Source organism: Acomys minous (assembly GCF_964271855.1).
Source record: "Acomys minous genome assembly, chromosome: 11".
In the NCBI taxonomy this organism is placed as follows: Eukaryota; Metazoa; Chordata; class Mammalia; order Rodentia; family Muridae; genus Acomys; species Acomys minous.
The window spans coordinates 116,871,105-116,894,767 of NC_140492.1; the positions used below are offsets into that span (position 1 = coordinate 116,871,105).

General features: G+C 35.2%; 2 long non-coding RNA genes across 3 annotated transcripts; both read left to right on the forward strand.

The window, feature by feature from the left end:
* Positions 1-5,501: 5,501 nt before the first annotated feature.
* Positions 5,502-10,304, forward strand: LOC311608305. Its single transcript, XR_014782903.1, has 3 exons — positions 5,502-6,160; positions 8,399-8,439; positions 9,458-10,304. It is a non-coding gene; the product is annotated as an uncharacterized lncRNA (long non-coding RNA).
* A 2,468-nt stretch (positions 10,305-12,772) lies between these two features.
* On the forward strand, positions 12,773-18,312 carry LOC311608303. 2 transcript variants are annotated; one of them, XR_014782900.1, is made up of 3 exons: positions 12,773-13,187; positions 16,438-16,478; positions 17,493-18,312. It is a non-coding gene; the product is annotated as an uncharacterized lncRNA (long non-coding RNA). The 2 variants fall into 2 exon arrangements; XR_014782901.1 differs by lacking the exon at positions 12,773-13,187 and adding an exon at positions 13,537-14,195.
* Positions 18,313-23,663: the final 5,351 nt, after the last annotated feature.

Below are 23,663 nucleotides of genomic sequence, written 5' to 3' on the forward strand. Positions count from 1 at the left end.
CATTTTGAAATGTCCAGTTCACTAGAATAGCGGCTCAGCACCGAGCAGGGCAGTGGCAGCAGTACGGAAGTCACTCCACTTTATTACTTCACAACATCACACTAGGGCCTGGACTGATGGCTCAGAGGTTAAGAGCACTGACTGCTCTTCCTGAGGTCCTGAGTTCAATTCCCACCTACCACTTGGTGGCTCAAAACCATTTATAAAGTGATCTAATCCCGTCTTCTGGTGTGCAGGCGTACATGGCAGCAGAGCACTGTATAGGTAAGAAATAAATAAATGAATAAATCTTAAAAAAAAGCCCGTCGCATTAAATTGCAGTCGTTAACCTTAATTTCACTTCATCTTTCCAAGTCATTTGATTCTACCATTTTATTCCATTTCAGTCATTTGTATTTGATGACATGTCAATCATTTTTACATTAAAATCGTGGACTGGGTTTCAGTTCACAGTTTCGTTTCTATTTATTGTTGGGTAAAACTCATACTTTAATTCATTTCAGTATCTTGTTTGATCATTGTTTTATTTAGCTTCTTTTCATTGTTTCATTTCATCATTTTAGGTTTTTAAAAAGATTTATTAATTTATTATGCATACAGATCTCATTATATATGGTTGTGAGCCAACATGTGGGTGCTGGGAATTGAACTCATGACCTTTGGAAGAGCAGTCAGTGCTCTTAACCTCTGAGCCATCTCTCCAGCCCTCATCATTTTAGTTTTTAATTACATTTCATTGCAGTACTTTATATTTGCTTTCATTATCTCCCTCATCGCATTGTATTTCGTCTTAGATTTTTTTTATAAGAAAAAACCCCAAAACTAAGCCAAAACAAAACAAAACCAAAGGAAATGAATTGAAATAGAGTGTAACATACAGTGTACTGGCAGAAACTGTCATCCACTCTAATACAATGAAATGTACACAAATGAAATGAAAAGACATAATGAAATTAAATAAAGTGATGCTAAAAATGACACAATGTTTGAAATAAACAGATAGGTCATGAAACCATGATAAGAGGTTGATTCCATGTTGTAGCGAGTGACAGAAAATGAAGAGAAAAGTGATAATGAAATTATATAAAATAAGGAAATAAAATAAAACAGCCTTGCAAAATTATAAGATGAAATGGCAATGAGATAAAAAGAGAAAGAGTAAGTAAAATATACTGTAATGCAATAAAAGCCATCGACTGTAAAGAGAAAGAAAATTTGTCTGCAGAGATGGTTCAGTGGTTAGGAGGACTGTCTGCTCTTCTCCAAATCCTGAGTAAAATGCCTAGCAACCACATGGGGGCTCAGTGATCTGATATCCTCTTCTCTCATATAAGCCAACTACACGTAAATGAAGCACTCGTATAGATAATATAAGTAAATACATTGTAATTATTTTACACTCCTCCTAGCATCATGTCATCTGTCTTATAGCTCACCTTCCGTTTATCTCTGGTATTCTTTGAAAAAGAGAAAGAAGAAAGAAAGAAAAGAAAGAAAGAAAGAAAGAAAGAAAGAAAGTGTAATTTTGAGTGAAAAACCCCAGTTATTTGATTTTACCAATAAAGACTCCAGAGGCCGATGCTGGGGTAAAATCCTGCTGGCTCAGAGAGGCAGAGAGCTAAAAGCTAAAAGGTAAAGAGCCCTTCTACTTCTGCAGCTGTCTTAAATACCCCTCAACTCAAAGGAATCCCTGTCAGCTGGTTTCTTGCTCTGCCTCTTGACTTAGGGTTAACTTTATTAAATTCTCTGTACAGATAGCTCTTGGAATACAGGTGTGTGTCAGGGCTCACCCAGGACATGCAAAAAATGGATTTTTACAGTTCACACTCTCAGGGATCACAGTGGGATCAAAGACAGGTTTTTATACCTCACAACTCATGGGTTACATTGGGATAAATACAGGTTTTTACAGTCACAATGTCAGGGGTTACATTAGGATAAATACAGGTTGTTACAGTCACAATCTCAGGGGCCACATTAGGACAAATACAGGTTTTTATGTTGGACCCTAGAGTCCACTCGGGTGGGGGGGTCGTCGCCAGAGACCACTCGAGTACCACAGCGTTGATGCAAAAGCACAAGTTTATTGCTGACACGTCAGGGAACCTCAGCACTCGAGAGGCGGAGTCACCCCGAGTTACTGTCACAGGCTAGTCTTCAAGGCTAAAACCGCAAGGTTAGGAGGGGCTGAGTGCCCCGTGTGAGGATTGGCTCTTGGCAGTTGCTAGGGGTACTTGCTTAAATGTTATTGGCTACTGCAGGGGTCATAGGTCTGGGCAGGCTATTCTTGGCAAGGAAGGGTGTTGGGGGAATTTAGGGAATTTCCAGATGGGTTTTTCTGAGAATTGTTTACCAAAGTTGGTCGATCTGACTCTGGGAACAAATTCTTTTCTGAGTCAAGTTCCCAGGCTTGTCTGGGTCGTGTTCCCAGACTTAGGCCGAGAAAGCCTTTCATTTACAGTTCACAATCTCAGGGGTTACATTGGGATAAATTTAGATTTTTACAGTTCACAATCTCAGCGATCACAATGGGATCAAATATCCTGGAACATCTCTCCCCCACTCCGGCCCCCGCCCCTTTGAAAACCATCTATCTATTTCTAATGTATCTGAATTACTAGTTTCAAGCTAAATACTGATTGATTAACTGAGAATACTGGTGCCAGGCATGGTGGTACACGCCTTTAATCCCAGCACTCCGGAGGCAGAGGCAAGTGGATCTCTGTGGGTTCGAGGCCAGGCTGGTCTACAGAGTGAGTGCAGGACAGCCCAGGCTACACAGAGAAAACTTGTCTGGAAAAAAACAAATCTAAAAAAAATTTAGAAAACTAGTATCTGACAAAACCACAAATTTGATGGACTATTAGTTTGCATTTCCTTATTACCCTAAATAGTTTGTGATGGTAGCTTTCAAAAAGACTAGAACTTCACATTGCTGTTTTAAGATGACAAAGGTACAATACCTTAAAATGAGTTGGTCCACGGTATGCTGAAACCAAAAGATAACCTTAATTTTCTATCACTATGCAAAGGATCTATACCAATGTAACTAATTATCACCTTAATTTTGTACCTTTGTATACAAAGTTCTATAAGCGCAGGTTCAATAATCTACCCTGGTTTTGCTATTGTTCCTATCTATTTCTGTACCCGCCCTTTCGACTAAATCAAAAGGAACAATTTGAACTCTAAGACAGTCAAATGATTGGCAGTGCCGTGTTTAACAACAGGCACTGCATCCTTCGATTGCTCTGTGGATGAGTTTCTCCTAAGCTGACAGGAAATGAGAGAAGGGAATTGGAGGTTGGGGCCCTCTAGCGGCCCCCTTGGCAGGGAGGCCCCCTGGGCAGAGGGTTCCCTCGCCTGTCTCTTGAGGATCTGCACTGGCTAGTCCAATGCCCGCCCTTGCCACACCTTCTGCAGACTCCAGGAGGCTGGGGCCTTCTTTGTGGATTAGCTATAGACACGCCACTGTGTCTAGGGAAGCCTTGCCGACAGTCCTTTTTCAAATGGCCTTGATGACCACAATTGAAACATCTGCCACTTTGATTTTTCCCAAGACTTTTAGAACTTGCCTTTCGAAGAAATTCTTGTAGCTGAGGTCCGTTTGTTCCCAGAGGGTCATCGGGAACCATAAATATGTCCCCCACGAAGGTGTACTGAAGCAGTCTTCTTGTAATAATTTCTCTCCAGGACGCTGACTCAGTCACAAACTCTCTGAAGTTATCATTGGTGACAATCACACCCCCAGTCCTCTCTGCTAAGTGGAGTAGGAACCTGTCATCATGAGAAGCGATTCTTTTCCCCAAGACTGTCCGGGCAGGGGTGAAAGATAATATTCCAGCCTCATGGAGCTGTTTTAAAAAGTGCTGTTCAGTGATATTAGGGTCCCGCCTCGTTCTCCACTGTGGGACAAACACAGTGATGTCTCGGCTGCCAAGCTTCCAAAAATGTTCCACTGCAATGGCTATTCCCCGGCAGCTAAAGAACCTTTGCAGACCATGGGCCATGGCAACGTTACTCCCGTCTATAACAACGTGCTTCAGGTCTGCTCTCCCTAGTTCATCTTTAAATTCCAGCTTGTATGGTTTTTTGAGGCTATCTTGAAATCTCTTAACCCCTATATCTGAGGGATCCATATAATCCCTGGTGACTGGGAAAGCTAGTGGGGGTGGTCGCCGTTCCTCAGTTTCATTAAGAGGTGGCACTGTAGGGTCAATGGATTGCTTATCTCGATCCTGAATTTCCTTAGGTACCATAGGGTCCCCACTAAGCCCTTGCTGTCCTCGGACTTCCTTGGTCTCTGGTCTCTCACCTCTTCTCTGTATTAGTATACGGAATTCTCCGACTTGTACAATTATTTTATCAGGCATGGTTAAGATAGTTTGGACATTCTTGGTAATATTTTCATTTATATCGTTTTCATCCGAAGCCTCTTTCATGTTCACAGTCCACAAATTTCGCTCCATGGGTCAAACACCACTCAGGGAGTAGCTATACGGTGGTATATCACAGGCTCTCGCTGTCTGCTTAGCAGCTTGGGTACAGTAGTGAGGCAGAGCCTGCCTCAACCAGCCCGCTGTAAAATCTTTCAACCAACTCAGATATTTATTTATTTATTTATTTATATTTATCCCAGGCTTTTCTTTCTTTTTCTTTTTCTTCTTCTCTCCCAGTGACTGTTTATTCAGTCTCACAAAGCTTTGAACTATAGATGTCGCTGAACAGTTTGGATATAAAGAGGCAGGCAGTGCTGGCTCAGGCCAGTCAGGTGTAAACTCAAATTGATATAGATTTTTGGTAATAGTTGTTTTCAGCTTTAAAAAGGTTAGAACAGAACTTCTGAACACAGGATACAGAGGTTGACTTCTGCCAGGCCAGACAGAGGATAAGAAATAGACAGGGGATTTCCTGTCACGGTTTCACAATAGCTCACTGTGGTATATGCAAAAGATACGTTTGCGTTCGGTTTTCTTAAACCGTTTTTAGTTTTTGCAGTATCTCAGAGCTCAGTTTTTGGGTACAAAGAGGCAGGTTTTTCGGTAATCGTGGCTTGTAGTCTCAAAAAGTTTAGAACAGAACTCGTTCAACACTCGGATACAAAGAGATGGACTGTGCCAGGGCGCTCAGAGGGAAAGTCTTAAATAGACAAGGTATATCTAATGAAATTTTTTGCTGTTTTCTGTTCTCTGGCACATAGAACTGATACAACTGGATACATTAAAAGAAACACTACCCTAGTGAGGACCTCGATAGAAATTAATTAATGTAGTTAATTGTTAGGATTTAAGTTGGCAAGTTTTGTTTGTAATGATTTAGTTAGGTGTTTTTTTTTTTTTTAATTTTGTGTTTGAAGAGTTTGTATATTTTGGGTAAGATGATTATTTTTTTAAATTTTTAATAAATGATTTTTAGTAAGATTTTAACATAGTTTTATTATAAGGAAGAGATGTAACCTATACATACTTAAAGTTTGTATGCTATCGGGTAGATACCCGAATCTTGATATTTTTTATTTTTTATTTTTGAGTGTTAAAACTATATCTTTTAGAGTATTAATCTTTGTTTTAAACTTTTTATTTATAATTTGTTGTTTAGTGAGGGCCTGGGAAACATTTTTCTTTCAGTTACTAACAAAATGAGTAGTTTGTAGTTTTGAAGTTAATGTAACAGTTGTAAAAGTTGTAAGAATAATTATTACAGTATTAATCCTTAAGATGAGAACTGTAAGAAAATTTTTAGGCTTAATGAGTTTAATGACCTTTTAAAAAGTTTGTAGAGTTGTATTATTAAATCATGGATCTTTTAAAAGATTTATTGGTAGTATAACATATTTTGTTTTTTAAAAAAACATCATGACAGAATACGATATGTTTAAAGAAGGATCTATACAAGTAGTGAGCATACATGTAGAAAAATATATATGAAAATATCTCATTTTTAAATCTGTAATATTGATTTTGATTTTTTTTTTTTTGACAAAAGGTTTTTGATTGAAAGGTTGGATTGGCTGGTCTGGGATTTAGATGGGTGATTGTGTATTTTGTGGAAGCATATAAGTTTATCTTTTTCTGAGGTGATTAAGGCATCTGGCCCTTTTTTATAATTAACTGGTTACACATATATGGATACGAAGAAACTATTTTTATTTGTGTATGAGGTAAATATATTTATTTTAAGATTTTATTTTGTTAGAGGCAGGCAGTGGCCATATAGTTAGTTTTTAATATAATAAGAGATCAAGGTTTTGTATAATTAATTTGTTGTACTTTGGCATTTTGTAATTTTCGTTTTATTAGTTTTAGTTGTTGTAAGGCGTTTTGTGTTAACTATTTGGGAGATCTTGGATTTGGACTGTTTTTTTAGAGTTTTAAACAAATTATGCAATTGTTTCATAGAGTACTTTTTATTTTTTTGAGGAAAAACTTTTTAACGATATCTTGGATAAGGTTTTTGAAAGTTAACTGAAGGTGTGTTAAATGTAAATTTATGAGAATTTTTAGGAAGTAATTTAACAGTAAAAAACCAATCTTTTGGATTTGTAACAATAATGTAATATTTTCTGGGAATAGTTACAGGAGAAAGGAGACCACATTGAAGAAACCTCATATCATGTATAGTTTTATTTATAGTTTTAAAATTTTGTAAATTTTTTTTGATTTTTTAACAACAAACACAGGAGTATTTTATGGACTATTTGAATTTTTAATATGTTTTGTATTTAATTGCTTTTTCACAAACTGTTGTAATGTTTGTATTTTTTGTGTATTAGGGGTTATTGATTAATTTAAATAAGCTTTTTATTTATTTATGAAATTTTATTTGCATATAATTTAATATTTTTTGAATATTTTTATGGTTATTAGAAGTTTTTGTTTGGTTATTTTTTGAGTTTAGGCCTGGACTTAAAACGTTTGTTTTAAAATTGGATTAGGCAGTTGAACATAGGGAAGTAACAGAATTTGAGTTACCCATTGATCTCTGTGCAACTGTATAGTTTTTAAAAATTTTGTAATTATAATTTTTTTTTTATTTTTGGAAATTAGAGTTAATTATTTTTGGGAGTACTTTTAAGGTTTTTTTTTTTTATTTAAATAATTTGAATGTTTTCTTATTATAAGGCCAAAGGTGTTTGAAGGTAGTGATCTATTATATCTTGCTTTTATTAATTGTATTTTTTTGTAAAGAGAAAGTAGATAATCTTTATTTACTGTAAGATCTAACTTTGTGTTTTTTGGTGTTATTTTTGGGAAAATTAAGATGTTAAATTTAGGGGCAAGGGGATTTAAGTTATTATTATTATTTTTTATGCCCTCTTTTTGTTTTTGGGCTGAGAGTTTACCCCTTATTTTGTTTTTGTTTTTTAACTGTAAGGGGAGTTTATCTTTGTGAAACTTTGATTTGTACTTATGTTTTTAATGGTTTTTTTTGTTTGTTTTGTTTTTTACACTGAGGACATAACTCTGGAGGCTTGTTTATTGTATAGGAGGGTTTTTTTTTTTTTCCTGGTGTAATCATGATTAATGTGACCCTGTTGACCATTAAAAAAAAAGAATGAAATTTTTTTATTTGTTACCTTTTTTAAAGTTTTGAAGGCATGAAAAATATTTATATATATATAGTTACAGTGTGTAGGTTATATTTTGGACCTACCGTTGGCTGGGGCATTTATATATACTTTAATGTAATTTTATATAGTTTTTGTTTTTTTTACTTGGTTTGATTAGTTTTTGGTAGAGAGTATTGTTATATTTTAATGTAAGTTGTTTTAATAATATGTTTGATCTCTCAGAGGTAGGAAGTATCTTATTTACTGTTTTTTTTTTTTTTTTAGTTTGGCTATAAAATTTTTGTACATTTCTTTGGTTTTTGTTTTTGTAAGTACAGTTGTTTTGTTTTTATTAGGGGGTATTTTTTTTTTTTTGGTTGTAATTGTTGTTTTTATAACTTAAAAAAATTTAAACTTATTTGTACCCCTTGTGGGGAGGCATAGTCATCTTTATCTACGAGTATTGTTAAAGTAAGTTTGTCTTTTTTTTAAAGGGTAGCAGTTTGTATAGTTTTTTTTTTTGTCTTATTCTTATATTTTGCTTTTTAAATCACAAATTGACTTGGATTTAGGGTAGATTTTGTTGTTTGAAACCAATGATATGGTGTTAGCCATATGTTTTTCATCAGTTTTATAATTTTTAAAGTATGTGGGGCATTAGGTCCCAAATTTTTTACAGAATACTGAAGCCGTTTAAGTGTTTTTAAAGGAAGAGGTTTTTATTGAGGGCCTCTCTATTGAGAGGTTATTGGGAGGTAGAAATTTAAGTTCTTTTTTTGTTTTGTTTGTTTTTAACCGTTTTCATGAATTTTACATTAGTGGGTATTTTTACTTTTTGTTTTGGTTTAGGTTTTGGTTTAAAAGGTGGAGGCACTGTGGCTGTTACAAAGGTATTTTGAAGAGGGGGGTCTTGGTTATGAAAATGATCCCTCTTCTCATTTGTTTTTTCTTTTTTACTTTTTAGATTTTTATTATGTAACCAATTATCTTTTAAAAAATATTATTTCCTTTTTCTTTTTAAATTTATTATGTATACAGCGCTCTTCATGCATGTACACCTGCAGGCCAGAAGAGGGCACCAGATCTCATCATAGATGGCTGTGAGCCACCATGTGGTTGCTGGGAAACGAACTCAAGACCTTCCGAGGAGCAGGCAGTGCTCTTAACCTCTGAGCCATCTCTCCAGCCCTCATCATTTTAGTTTTTAATTACATTTCATTGCAGTACTTTATATTTGCTTTCATTATCTCCCGCATTGTATTTCATCTTAGATTTTTTTTATAAGAAAAAACCCCAAAACTAAGCCAAAACAAAACAAAACCAAAGGAAATGAATTGAAATAGAGTGTAACATACAGTGTACTGGCAGAAACTGTCATCCACTCTAATACAATGAAATGTACACAAATGAAATGAAAAGACATAATGAAGTTAAATAAAGTGATGCTAAAAATGACACAATGTTTGAAATAAACAGATAGGTCATGAAACCATGATAAGAGGTTGATTCCATGTTGTAGCGAGTGACAGAAAGTGAAGAGAAAAGTGATAATGAAATTATATAAAATAAGGAAATAAAATAAAACAGCCTTGCAAAATTATAAGATGAAATGGCAATGAGATAAAAAGAGAAAGAGTAAGTAAAATATACTGTAATGCAATAAAAGCGATCGACTGTAAAGGGAAAGAAAATTTGTCTGCAGAGATGGTTCAGTGGTTAGGAGGACTGTCTGCTCTTCTCCAAATCCTGAGTAAAATTCCTAGCAACCACATGGGGGCTCAGTGATCTGATATCCTCTTCTCTCATATAAGCCAACTACACGTAAATGAAGCACTCGTATAGATAATATAAGTAAATAAATTGTAATTATTTTACACTCCTCCTAGCATCATGTCATCTGTCTTATAGCTCACCTTCCGTTTATCTCTGGTATTCTTTGAAAAAGAGAAAGAAGAAAGAAAGAAAAGAAAGAAAGAAAGAAAGAAAGAAAGAAAGAAAGTAAGTGTAATTTTGAGTGAAAAACCCCAGTTATTTGATTTTACCAATAAAGACTCCAGAGGCCGATGCTGGGGTAAAATCCTGCTGGCTCAGAGAGGCAGAGAGCTAAAAGCTAAAAGGTAAAGAGCCCTTCTACTTCTGCAGCTGTCTTAAATACCCCTCAACTCAAAGGAATCCCTGTCAGCTGGTTTCTTGCTCTGCCTCTTGACTTAGGGTTAACTTTATTAAATTCTCTGTACAGATAGCTCTTGGAATACAGGTGTGTGTCAGGGCTCACCCAGGACATGCAAAAAATGGGTTTTTACAGTTCACACTCTCAGGGATCACAGTGGGATCAAAGACAGGTTTTTATACCTCACAACTCATGGGTTACATTGGGATAAATACAGGTTTTTACAGTCACAATGTCAGGGGTTACATTAGGATAAATACAGGTTGTTACAGTCACAATCTCAGGGGCCACATTAGGACAAATACAGGTTTTTATGTTGGACCCTAGAGTCCACTCGGGTGGGGGGTCGTCGCGAGAGACCACTCGAGTACCACAGCGTTGATGCAAAAGCACAAGGTTTATTGCTGACACGTCAGGGAACCTCAGCACTCGAGAGGCGGAGTCACCCCGAGTTACTGTCACAGGCTATTCTTCAAGGCTAAAACAGCAAGGTTAGGAGGGGCTGAGTGCCCCGTGTGAGGATTGGCTCTTGGCAGTTGCTAGGGGTACTTGTTTAAATGTTATTGGCTACTGCAGGGGTCATAGGTCTGGGCAGGCTATTCTTGGCAAGGAAGGGTGTTGGGGGAATTTAGGGAATTTCCAGATGGGTTTTTCTGAGAATTGTTTACCAAAGTTGGTCGATCTGACTCTGGGAACAAATTCTTTTCTGAGTCAAGTTCCCAGGCTTGTCTGGGTCGTGTTCCCAGACTTAGGCCGAGAAAGCCTTTCATTTACAGTTCACAATCTCAGGGGTTACATTGGGATAAATTTAGATTTTTACAGTTCACAATCTCAGGGATCACAATGGGATCAAATATCCTGGAACATCTCTCCCCTACTCCGGCCCCCGCCCCTTTGAAAACCATCTATCTATTTCTAATGTATCTGAATTACTAGTTTCAAGCTAAATACTGATTGATGAACTGAGAATACTGGTGCCAGGCATGGTGGTACACGCCTTTAATCCCAGCACTGCGGAGGCAGAGGCAAGTGGATCTCTGTGGGTTCGAGGCCAGGCTGGTCTACAGAGTGAGTGCAGGACAGCCCAGGCTACACAGAGAAAACTTGTCTGGAAAAAAACAAATCTAAAAAAAATTTAGAAAACTAGTATCTGACAAAACCACAAATTTGATGGACTGTTAGTTTGCATTTCCTTATTACCCTAAATAGTTTGTGATGGTAGCTTTCAAAAAGACTAGAACTTCACATTGCTGTTTTAAGATGACAAAGGTACAATACCTTAAAATGAGTTGGTCCACGGTATGCTGAAACCAAAAGATAACCTTAATTTTCTATCACTATGCAAAGGATCTATACCAATGTAACCAATTATCACCTTAATTTTGTACCTTTGTATACAAAGTTCTATAAGCGCAGGTTCAATAATCTACCCTGGTTTTGCTATTGTTCCTATCTATTTCTGTACCCGCCCTTTCGACTAAATCAAAAGGAACAATTTGAACTCTAAGACAGTCAAATGATTGGCAGTGCCGTGTTTAACAACAGGCACTGCATCCTTCGATTGCTCTGTGGATGAGTTTCTCCTAAGCTGACAGGAAATGAGAGAAGGGAATTGGAGGTTGGGGCCCTCTAGCGGCCCCCTTGGCAGGGAGGCCCCCTGGGCAGAGGGTTCCCTCGCCTGTCTCTTGAGGATCTGCACTGGCTAGTCCAATGCCCGCCCTTGCCACACCTTCTGCAGACTCCAGGAGGCTGGGGCCTTCTTTGTGGATTAGCTATAGACACGCCACTGTGTCTAGGGAAGCCTTGCCGACAGTCCTTTTTCAAATGGCCTTGATGACCACAATTGAAACATCTGCCACTTTGATTTTTCCCAAGACTTTTAGAACTTGCCTTTCGAAGAAATTCTTGTAGCTGAGGTCCGTTTGTTCCCAGAGGGTCATCGGGAACCATAAATATGTCCCCCACGAAGGTGTACTGAAGCAGTCTTCTTGTAATAATTTCTCTCCAGGACGCTGACTCAGTCACAAACTCTCTGAAGTTATCATTGGTGACAATCACACCCCCAGTCCTCTCTGCTAAGTGGAGTAGGAACCTGTCATCATGAGAAGCGATTCTTTTCCCCAAGACTGTCCGGGCAGGGGTGAAAGATAATATTCCAGCCTCATGGAGCTGTTTTAAAAAGTGCTGTTCAGTGATATTAGGGTCCCGCCTCGTTCTCCACTGTGGGACAAACACAGTGATGTCTCGGCTGCCAAGCTTCCAAAAATGTTCCACTGCAATGGCTATTCCCCGGCAGCTAAAGAACCTTTGCAGACCATGGGCCATGGCAACGTTACTCCCGTCTATAACAACGTGCTTCAGGTCTGCTCTCCCTAGTTCATCTTTAAATTCCAGCTTGTATGGTTTTTTGAGGCTATCTTGAAATCTCTTAACCCCTATATCTGAGGGATCCATATAATCCCTGGTGACTGGGAAAGCTAGTGGGGGTGGTCGCCGTTCCTCAGTTTCATTAAGAGGTGGCACTGTAGGGTCAATGGATTGCTTATCTCGATCCTGAATTTCCTTAGGTACCATAGGGTCCCCACTAAGCCCTTGCTGTCCTCGGACTTCCTTGGTCTCTGGTCTCTCACCTCTTCTCTGTATTAGTATACGGAATTCTCCGACTTGTACAATTATTTTATCAGGCATGGTTAAGATAGTTTGGACATTCTTGGTAATATTTTCATTTATATCGTTTTCATCCGAAGCCTCTTTCATGTTCACAGTCCACAAATTTCGCTCCATGGGTCAAACACCACTCAGGGAGTAGCTATACGGTGGTATATCACAGGCTCTCGCTGTCTGCTTAGCAGCTTGGGTACAGTAGTGAGGCAGAGCCTGCCTCAACCAGCCCGCTGTAAAATCTTTCAACCAACTCAGATATTTATTTATTTATTTATTTATATTTATCCCAGGCTTTTCTTTCTTTTTCTTTTTCTTCTTCTCTCCCAGTGACTGTTTATTCAGTCTCACAAAGCTTTGAACTATAGATGTCGCTGAACAGTTTGGATATAAAGAGGCAGGCAGTGCTGGCTCAGGCCAGTCAGGTGTAAACTCAAATTGATATAGATTTTTGGTAATAGTTGTTTTCAGCTTTAAAAAGGTTAGAACAGAACTTCTGAACACAGGATACAGAGGTTGACTTCTGCCAGGCCAGACAGAGGATAAGAAATAGACAGGGGATTTCCTGTCACGGTTTCACAATAGCTCACTGTGGTATATGCAAAAGATACGTTTGCGTTCGGTTTTCTTAAACCGTTTTTAGTTTTTGCAGTATCTCAGAGCTCAGTTTTTGGGTACAAAGAGGCAGGTTTTTCGGTAATCGTGGCTTGTAGTCTCAAAAAGTTTAGAACAGAACTCGTTCAACACTCGGATACAAAGAGATGGACTGTGCCAGGGCGCTCAGAGGGAAAGTCTTAAATAGACAAGGTATATCTAATGAAATTTTTTGCTGTTTTCTGTTCTCTGGCACATAGAACTGATACAACTGGATACATTAAAAGAAACACTACCCTAGTGAGGACCTCGATAGAAATTAATTAATGTAGTTAATTGTTAGGATTTAAGTTGGCAAGTTTTGTTTGTAATGATTTAGTTAGGTGTTTTTTTTTTTTTTAATTTTGTGTTTGAAGAGTTTGTATATTTTGGGTAAGATGATTATTTTTTTAAATTTTTAATAAATGATTTTTAGTAAGATTTTAACATAGTTTTATTATAAGGAAGAGATGTAACCTATACATACTTAAAGTTTGTATGCTATCGGGTAGATACCCGAATCTTGATATTTTTTATTTTTTATTTTTGAGTGTTAAAACTATATCTTTTAGAGTATTAATCTTTGTTTTAAACTTTTTATTTATAATTTGTTGTTTAGTGAGGGCCTGGGAAACATTTTTCTTTCAGTTACTAACAAAATGAGTAGTTTGTAGTTTTGAAGTTAATGTAACAGTTGTAAAAGTTGTAAGAATAATTATTACAGTATTAATCCTTAAGATGAGAACTGTAAGAAAATTTTTAGGCTTAATGAGTTTAATGACCTTTTAAAAAGTTTGTAGAGTTGTATTATTAAATCATGGATCTTTTAAAAGATTTATTGGTAGTATAACATATTTTGTTTTTTAAAAAAACATCATGACAGAATACGATATGTTTAAAGAAGGATCTATACAAGTAGTGAGCATACATGTAGAAAAATATATATGAAAATATCTCATTTTTAAATCTGTAATATTGATTTTGATTTTTTTTTTTTTTGACAAAAGGTTTTTGATTGAAAGGTTGGATTGGCTGGTCTGGGATTTAGATGGGTGATTGTGTATTTTGTGGAAGCATATAAGTTTATCTTTTTCTGAGGTGATTAAGGCATCTGGCCCTTTTTTATAATTAACTGGTTACACATATATGGATACGAAGAAACTATTTTTATTTGTGTATGAGGTAAATATATTTATTTTAAGATTTTATTTTGTTAGAGGCAGGCAGTGGCCATATAGTTAGTTTTTAATATAATAAGAGATCAAGGTTTTGTATAATTAATTTGTTGTACTTTGGCATTTTGTAATTTTCGTTTTATTAGTTTTAGTTGTTGTAAGGCGTTTTGTGTTAACTATTTGGGAGATCTTGGATTTGGACTGTTTTTTTAGAGTTTTAAACAAATTATGCAATTGTTTCATAGAGTACTTTTTATTTTTTTGAGGAAAAACTTTTTAACGATATCTTGGATAAGGTTTTTGAAAGTTAACTGAAGGTGTGTTAAATGTAAATTTATGAGAATTTTTAGGAAGTAATTTAACAGTAAAAAACCAATCTTTTGGATTTGTAACAATAATGTAATATTTTCTGGGAATAGTTACAGGAGAAAGGAGACCACATTGAAGAAACCTCATATCATGTATAGTTTTATTTATAGTTTTAAAATTTTGTAAATTTTTTTTGATTTTTTAACAACAAACACAGGAGTATTTTATGGACTATTTGAATTTTTAATATGTTTTGTATTTAATTGCTTTTTCACAAACTGTTGTAATGTTTGTATTTTTTGTGTATTAGGGGTTATTGATTAATTTAAATAAGCTTTTTATTTATTTATGAAATTTTATTTGCATATAATTTAATATTTTTTGAATATTTTTATGGTTATTAGAAGTTTTTGTTTGGTTATTTTTTGAGTTTAGGCCTGGACTTAAAACGTTTGTTTTAAAATTGGATTAGGCAGTTGAACATAGGGAAGTAACAGAATTTGAGTTACCCATTGATCTCTGTGCAACTGTATAGTTTTTAAAAATTTTGTAATTATAATTTTTTTTTTTATTTTTGGAAATTAGAGTTAATTATTTTTGGGAGTACTTTTAAGGTTTTTTTTTTTTTTATTTAAATAATTTGAATGTTTTCTTATTATAAGGCCAAAGGTGTTTGAAGGTAGTGATCTATTATATCTTGCTTTTATTAATTGTATTTTTTTGTAAAGAGAAAGTAGATAATCTTTATTTACTGTAAGATCTAACTTTGTGTTTTTTGGTGTTATTTTTGGGAAAATTAAGATGTTAAATTTAGGGGCAAGGGGATTTAAGTTATTATTATTATTTTTTATGCCCTCTTTTTGTTTTTGGGCTGAGAGTTTACCCCTTATTTTGTTTTTGTTTTTTAACTGTAAGGGGAGTTTATCTTTGTGAAACTTTGATTTGTACTTATGTTTTTAATGGTTTTTTTTGTTTGTTTTGTTTTTTACACTGAGGACATAACTCTGGAGGCTTGTTTATTGTATAGGAGGGTTTTTTTTTTTTTCCTGGTGTAATCATGATTAATGTGACCCTGTTGACCATTAAAAAAAAAGAATGAAATTTTTTTATTTGTTACCTTTTTTAAAGTTTTGAAGGCATGAAAAATATTTATATATATATAGTTACAGTGTGTAGGTTATATTTTGGACCTACCGTTGGCTGGGGCATTTATATATACTTTAATGTAATTTTATATAGTTTTTGTTTTTTTTACTTGGTTTGATTAGTTTTTGGTAGAGAGTATTGTTATATTTTAATGTAAGTTGTTTTAATAATATGTTTGATCTCTCAGAGGTAGGAAGTATCTTATTTACTGTTTTTTTTTTTTTTTTAGTTTGGCTATAAAATTTTTGTACATTTCTTTGGTTTTTGTTTTTGTAAGTACAGTTGTTTTGTTTTTATTAGGGGGTATTTTTTTTTTTTTTGGTTGTAATTGTTGTTTTTATAACTTAAAAAAATTTAAACTTATTTGTACCCCTTGTGGGGAGGCATAGTCATCTTTATCTACGAGTATTGTTAAAGTAAGTTTGTCTTTTTTTTAAAGGGTAGCAGTTTGTATAGTTTTTTTTTTTGTCTTATTCTTATATTTTGCTTTTTAAATCACAAATTGACTTGGATTTAGGGTAGATTTTGTTGTTTGAAACCAATGATATGGTGTTAGCCATATGTTTTTCATCAGTTTTATAATTTTTAAAGTATGTGGGGCATTAGGTCCCAAATTTTTTACAGAATACTGAAGCCGTTTAAGTGTTTTTAAAGGAAGAGGTTTTTATTGAGGGCCTCTCTATTGAGAGGTTATTGGGAGGTAGAAATTTAAGTTCTTTTTTTGTTTTGTTTGTTTTTAACCGTTTTCATGAATTTTACATTAGTGGGTATTTTTACTTTTTGTTTTGGTTTAGGTTTTGGTTTAAAAGGTGGAGGCACTGTGGCTGTTACAAAGGTATTTTGAAGAGGGGGGTCTTGGTTATGAAAATGATCCCTCTTCTCATTTGTTTTTTCTTTTTTACTTTTTAGATTTTTATTATGTAACCAATTATCTTTTAAAAATATTATTTCCTTTTTCTTTTAAAATTTATTATGTATACAGCGCTCTTCATGCATGTACACCTGCAGGCCAGAAGAGGGCACCAGATCTCATCATAGATGGCTGTGAGCCACCATGTGGTTGCTGGGAAACGAACTCAAGACCTTCTGAGGAGCAGGCAGTGCTCTTAACCTCTGAGCCATCTCTCCAGCCCTCATCATTTTAGTTTTTAATTACATTTCATTGCAGTACTTTATATTTGCTTTCATTATCTCCCGCATTGTATTTCATCTTAGATTTTTTTTATAAGAAAAAACCCAAAACTAAGCCAAAACAAAACAAAACCAAAGGAAATGAATTGAAATAGAGTGTAACATACAGTGTACTGGCAGAAACTGTCATCCACTCTAATACAATGAAATGTACACAAATGAAATGAAAAGACATAATGAAATTAAATAAAGTGATGCTAAAAATGACACAATGTTTGAAATAAACAGATAGGTCATGAAACCATGATAAGAGGTTGATTCCATGTTGTAGCGAGTGACAGAAAATGAAGAGAAAAGTGATAATGAAATTATATAAAATAAGGAAATAAAATAAAACAGCCTTGCAAAATTATAAGATGAAATGGCAATGAGATAAAAAGAGAAAGAGTAAGTAAAATATACTGTAATGCAATAAAAGCGATCGACTGTAAAGAGAAAGAAAATTTGTCTGCAGAGATGGTTCAGTGGTTAGGAGGGCTGTCTGCTCTTCTCCAAATCCTGAGTAAAATTCCTAGCAACCACATGGGGGCTCAGTGATCTGATATCCTCTTCTCTCATATAAGCCAACTACACGTAAATGAAGCACTCGTATAGATAATATAAGTAAATAATGTAATTATTTTACACTCCTCCTAGCATCATGTCATCTGTCTTATAGCTCACCTTCCGTTTATCTCTGGTATTCTTTGAAAAAGAGAAAGAAGAAAGAAAGAAAAGAAAGAAAGAAAGAAAGAAAGAAAGTGTAATTTTGAGTGAAAAACCCCAGTTATTTGATTTTACCAATAAAGACTCCAGAGGCCGATGCTGGGGTAAAATCCTGCTGGCTCAGAGAGGCAGAGAGCTAAAAGCTAAAAGGTAAAGAGCCCTTCTACTTCTGCAGCTGTCTTAAATACCCCTCAACTCAAAGGAATCCCTGTCAGCTGGTTTCTTGCTCTGCCTCTTGACTTAGGGTTAACTTTATTAAATTCTCTGTACAGATAGCTCTTGGAATACAGGTGTGTGTCAGGGCTCACCCAGGACATGCAAAAAATGGGTTTTTACAGTTCACACTCTCAGGGATCACAGTGGGATCAAAGACAGGTTTTTATACCTCACAACTCATGGGTTACATTGGGATAAATACAGGTTTTTACAGTCACAATGTCAGGGGTTACATTAGGATAAATACAGGTTGTTACAGTCACAATCTCAGGGGTCACATTAGGACAAATACAGGTTTTTATGTTGGACCCTAGAGTCCACTCGGGTGGGGGGTCGTCGCGAGAGACCACTCGAGTACCACAGCGTTGATGCAAAAGCACAAGGTTTATTGCTGACACGTCAGGGAACCTCAGCACTCGAGAGGCGGAGTCACCCCGAGTTACTGTCACAGGCTATTCTTCAAGGCTAAAACCGCAAGGTTAGGAAGGGCTGAGTGCCCCGTGTGAGGATTGGCTCTTGGCAGTTGCTAGGGGTACTTGCTTAAATGTTATTGGCTACTGCAGGGGTCATAGGTCTGGGCAGGCTATTCTTGGCAAGGAAGGGTGTTGGGGGAATTTAGGGAATTTCCAGATGGGTTTTTCTGAGAATTGTTTACCAAAGTTGGTCGATCTGACTCTGGGAACAAATTCTTTTCTAAGTCAAGTTCCCAGGCTTGTCTGGGTCGTGTTCCCAGACTTAGGCCGAGAAAGCCTTTCATTTACAGTTCACAATCTCAGGGGTTACATTGGGATAAATTTAGATTTTTACAGTTCACAATCTCAGCGGTCATAATGGGATCAAATATCCTGGAACATCTCTCCCCCACTCCGGCCCCCGCCCCTTTGAAAACCATCTATCTATTTCTAATGTATCTGAATTACTAGTTTCAAGCTAAATACTGATTGATTAACTGAGAATACTGGTGCCAGGCATGGTGGTACACGCCTTTAATCCCAGCACTCCGGAGGCAGAGGCAAGTGGATCTCTGTGGGTTCGAGGCCAGGCTGGTCTACAGAGTGAGTGCAGGACAGCCCAGGCTACACAGAGAAAACTTGTCTGGAAAAAAACAAATCTAAAAAAAATTTAGAAAACTAGTATCTGACAAAACCACAAATTTGATGGACTATTAGTTTGCATTTCCTTATTACCCTAAATAGTTTGTGATGGTAGCTTTCAAAAAGACTAGAACTTCACATTGCTGTTTTAAGATGACAAAGGTACAATACCTTAAAATGAGTTGGTCCACGGTATGCTGAAACCAAAAGATAACCTTAATTTTCTATCACTATGCAAAGGATCTATACCAATGTAACTAATTATCACCTTAATTTTGTACCTTTGTATACAAAGTTCTATAAGCGCAGGTTCAATAATCTACCCTGGTTTTGCTATTGTTCCTATCTATTTCTGTACCCGCCCTTTCGTCTAAATCAAAAGGAACAATTTGAACTCTAAGACAGTCAAATGATTGGCAGTGCTGTGTTTAACAATAGGCACTGCATCCTTCGATTGCTCTGTGGATGAGTTTCTCCTAAGCTGACAGGAAATGAGAGAAGGGAATTGGAGGTTGGGGCCCTCTAGCGGCCCCCTTGGCAGGGAGGCCCCCTGGGCAGAGGGTTCCCTCGCCTGTCTCTTGAGGATCTGCACTGGCTAGTCCAATGCCCGCCCTTGCCACACCTTCTGCAGACTCCAGGAGGCTGGGGCCTTCTTTGTGGATTAGCTATAGACACGCCACTGTGTCTAGGAAAGCCTTGCCGACAGTCCTTTTTCAAATGGCCTTGATGACCACAATTGAAACATCTGCCACTTTGATTTTTCCCAAGACTTTTAGAACTTGCCTTTCGAAGAAATTCTTGTAGCTGAGGTCCGTTTGTTCCCAGAGGGTCATCGGGAACCATAAATATGTCCCCCACGAAGGTGTACTGAAGCAGTCTTCTTGTAATAATTTCTCTCCAGGACGCTGACTCAGTCACAAACTCTCTGAAGTTATCATTGGTGACAATCACACCCCCAGTCCTCTCTGCTAAGTGGAGTAGGAACCTGTCATCATGAGAAGCGATTCTTTTCCCCAAGACTGTCCGGGCAGGGGTGAAAGATAATATTCCAGCCTCATGGAGCTGTTTTAAAAAGTGCTGTTCTGTGATATTAGGGTCCCGCCTCGTTCTCCACTGTGGGACAAACACAGTGATGTCTCGGCTGCCAAGCTTCCAAAAATGTTCCACTGCAATGGCTATTCCCCGGCAGCTAAAGAACCTTTGCAGACCATGGGCCATGGCAACGTTACTCCCGTCTATAACAATGTGCTTCAGGTCTGCTCTCCCTAGTTCATCTTTAAATTCCAGCTTGTATGGTTTTTTGAGGGTATCTTGAAATCTCTGAACCCCTGTAACTGAGGAACACCTGTAACCAAGTGAGAAGAGGGGTCATTTTCATAACTAAGGTCCCCCTATTCAACATACCTTTATAACAGCCACAGCGTCTCCACCTTTTAAACCAAAAGCTAAACAAAAACAAAAAGTAAAAATACCCACTAATGCCAGGCATGATGTAGCACGCCTTTAATCTCAGCACTCAGGAGGCAGAGGCAGCTGAATCAAGGTGAGTTCAAGGCCGGCCTGGTCTAGAAGGCAAGTCCAGGACAGCCAAGGTTACACAGAGGAGCCCTGTCTCGAAAAATCCAGAAAAAAATCAACCAACCAACCAACCAACCAAACAAACAAAAAACCCCACTAATGTGAATTTCATGAAAACTATTTTTTAAAGGAACTTAAATTTCTATTTCTAAATAACCTCTTTTAAAGAAGAGGCCCCTCAATAAAAACCTCTTCCTTTAAAAACACTTAAAAGGCTTCAGCATTCTGTTAAAAATACGGGACCTAATGCCCCATATACTATACAAATATAAAAATGATGAAAAACATATGGCTTACACCATATCATTGGTTTCAAACAACAAAATCTACCTTAAATCCAAGTCAATTTGTGATTTAAAAAACAAAATATAAAAATAAGACCAAAAAAACTATACAAAACTCCACCCTTAAAAAAAAGACAAACTTACTTTGACAATACTCATAGATAAAGATGACTATACCTCCCCACAAGTACAAATAAGTTTTTAAAAAATTTTTTTAAAGTTACAAAAACAACAATTACAACCTAAAAAAAATTACCCCCTACTAAACACAAAACAATCGTCTTACAAAAATAAAACAAAATAAAAAACAAACTATATAAAAATTTTACTAAAAAAAAAAAAAAGAAAACTAAATAAGATACTTTCTACCTCTGAGGGATCAAACATATTATTAAAACAACTTACATAAAAAAATACCAACACTCTCTACCAAAAACTAATCAAAGAGATTTAAAAAACAAAAACTACATAAAACTACATTAAAGTATTTATAAATAGCCCAGCAAATGGTAGGTCCAAAATATAGTCTACACACTGTAACTATATTAAAATAAATAAATAAATAATAAAATTTTCATACTTTTCTTATGGTCAACATTAATCGTGATTACACCAGGTTAAAAAAACAACAACATTGAAAACATAAGTATAAATCAAAGTTTCACAAACATAAACCCCACCTTACAGTTAAAAAAACAAAAAACAAAGTAAGAGGTAAATCTTCAGCCCAAAAATAAAAAGAGGGCATAAAAACAAAAAACAAAACCTTAAATCGTCTTGCCCCTAAATTTAACATCTTAACTTTGCCAAAAACAACACCAAAAAATACAAAGTTAGATCTTATAGTAAATAAAGATTATCTACTTTCTCTTTATGAAAAAATACAATTAATAAAAACAAGATGTAATAGACCACTACTTTCAACCACCTTTGGCCTTATAATAAGAAAAAGTTCAAATTATAAAATAAAAAAAAAACACTTTAAAGTATTCCCAAAAATAATTGACTCTAATTTGCAAAAAAATAAAAATAAAAATTATACTTAGACCTTTAAAAAAAAAAGCTATACAGTTACGCAAAGGTCAATGGGTAACTCAAATTTTGTTACTTCCCTATGTTCAACTGCCTAATCCAATTTTAAAACAAAACAAAAACATAAAAGGTTTTAAGCCCACTAAAATAGTGGCCTAAACTCAAAAAAAAATCACCAAACAAAAATCTCTTAAAAATCATAAAAATATTCAAAAATATTAAATTATGTACAAAATAAAAATTCTTAAACAAATAAAATGCCTATTTAAATTAATCAATAACCCCTAACACAAAAAAATATAAACATTAAAACAATTTGTTAAAAGGCAATTAAATACAAAACATATTTAAAAAATCAAATAGTCCATAAAATATTCCTGTGTTTGTTATTTTAAAAAATCTAATAACTAAACATTTTTCTAAATTTTAAAACTATACATAATACAAGGGCTCTTCAACCTGGCCTCCTTTCTCCTGTACCTATTCCCAAAAACTATTGCATTCTTGTTATAGATCTAAAAGATTGTTTTTTCACTATTAAATTATATCCTAAAATTTCTCATACATTTACATTTAATATACTTTCAGTTAACTTTCAAAAATCTTATCAAAGACATCAATAGAAAGTTATGCATCAAAAAATAAAAAATAGTCCCATTCTTTGTCAAAAGCTTGTAAACCAAACATTAAAAACTCTTAAAAATAAATATAAAGACTTTTATTTTACATTATCTAGATAATATTCTTATAACAAAAAAACAAGATAAATCAACTAAATCCATCCTTAAAAATATAATTGAGTCCTTAATTCAATATATATTAGTTATTATCCCTAAGAAAATACAACATAATAGAACAACCACTTACTTTAAAAAAACTATAACAATTTTATTATGTCACAAAAGTTACAACTTATGTTTAATAAATTAAAAATACTTAATGATTTTTAAAAATTGTTTAAAAACATAAATTTAATCAAACTCTATTTTAAAATTACTACTAAACAATTACATCATTTGTTTAAAACTCTAAAAAAAAAAAAAAATCCAAATCCAAGATCTCCCAGTTAACACAAAAAGCCTTACAACAACTAAAACTAATAAAACAAAAAATACAAAATGCCAAGGTACAACAAGTTAATTATACTAAACCTTGGTCTCTTATTATATTAAAAACTAACTATATGTCGACTGCCTGCCTCTAACAAAATAAAATCTTTAAAAAACTATATTTACCTCATACACAAATAAAAATAGTTTCTTCCTATTCATTTATGGGTAACCAATTAATTATAAAAAATTAAAATATAAAAAGCTATTTTAAAAATACAAAAAATAATTATTCCTTATAATAAAAACAATTAGATACTCTATTAAAAACATGTAACAATTAAAAATTACTCTATCATATTATATTGGTCAAATAAAATTTCATATGCTTCAAAATCCTGTATTAAAGTTTGTGAAAACAGCAAACATTATTTTTCCTTCAAATATAACAAAAAAAATCTAATAACAAAAGCCCTTTTAGTTTTTACTAATAGATCCTCAAATAAAGCTTCAACAATATATCTTTTAACCAACACCTAAAAAGGGCCAGATGCTTTAATCATCTCAAAAAATATATGTATATACTTATATGTTTCCAGAAAATACAAAATCACCCAGGCTCAGGCTAGTCTGCTGTAAAGGAGTTCTTGGGCTCTCACTGAGCTTGGAAAGACAGGTCTTGGTGAGCTGCTGGGGTAGAGTGAGGCAGAGCCTGGCTCTGGGCTCTGGGGTGTCTGAGCTGTCATTTCCTTCCTGAGGGCTGGCCCAGCCCCAGGGGGCAGGGTGTGACTCTGTCTCCAAACTCAAGAAGAAACCCACGAAAATTATGTCGTTTATTTAAAAGCCAAAACAAGTCGCTGCTGCCGAATAG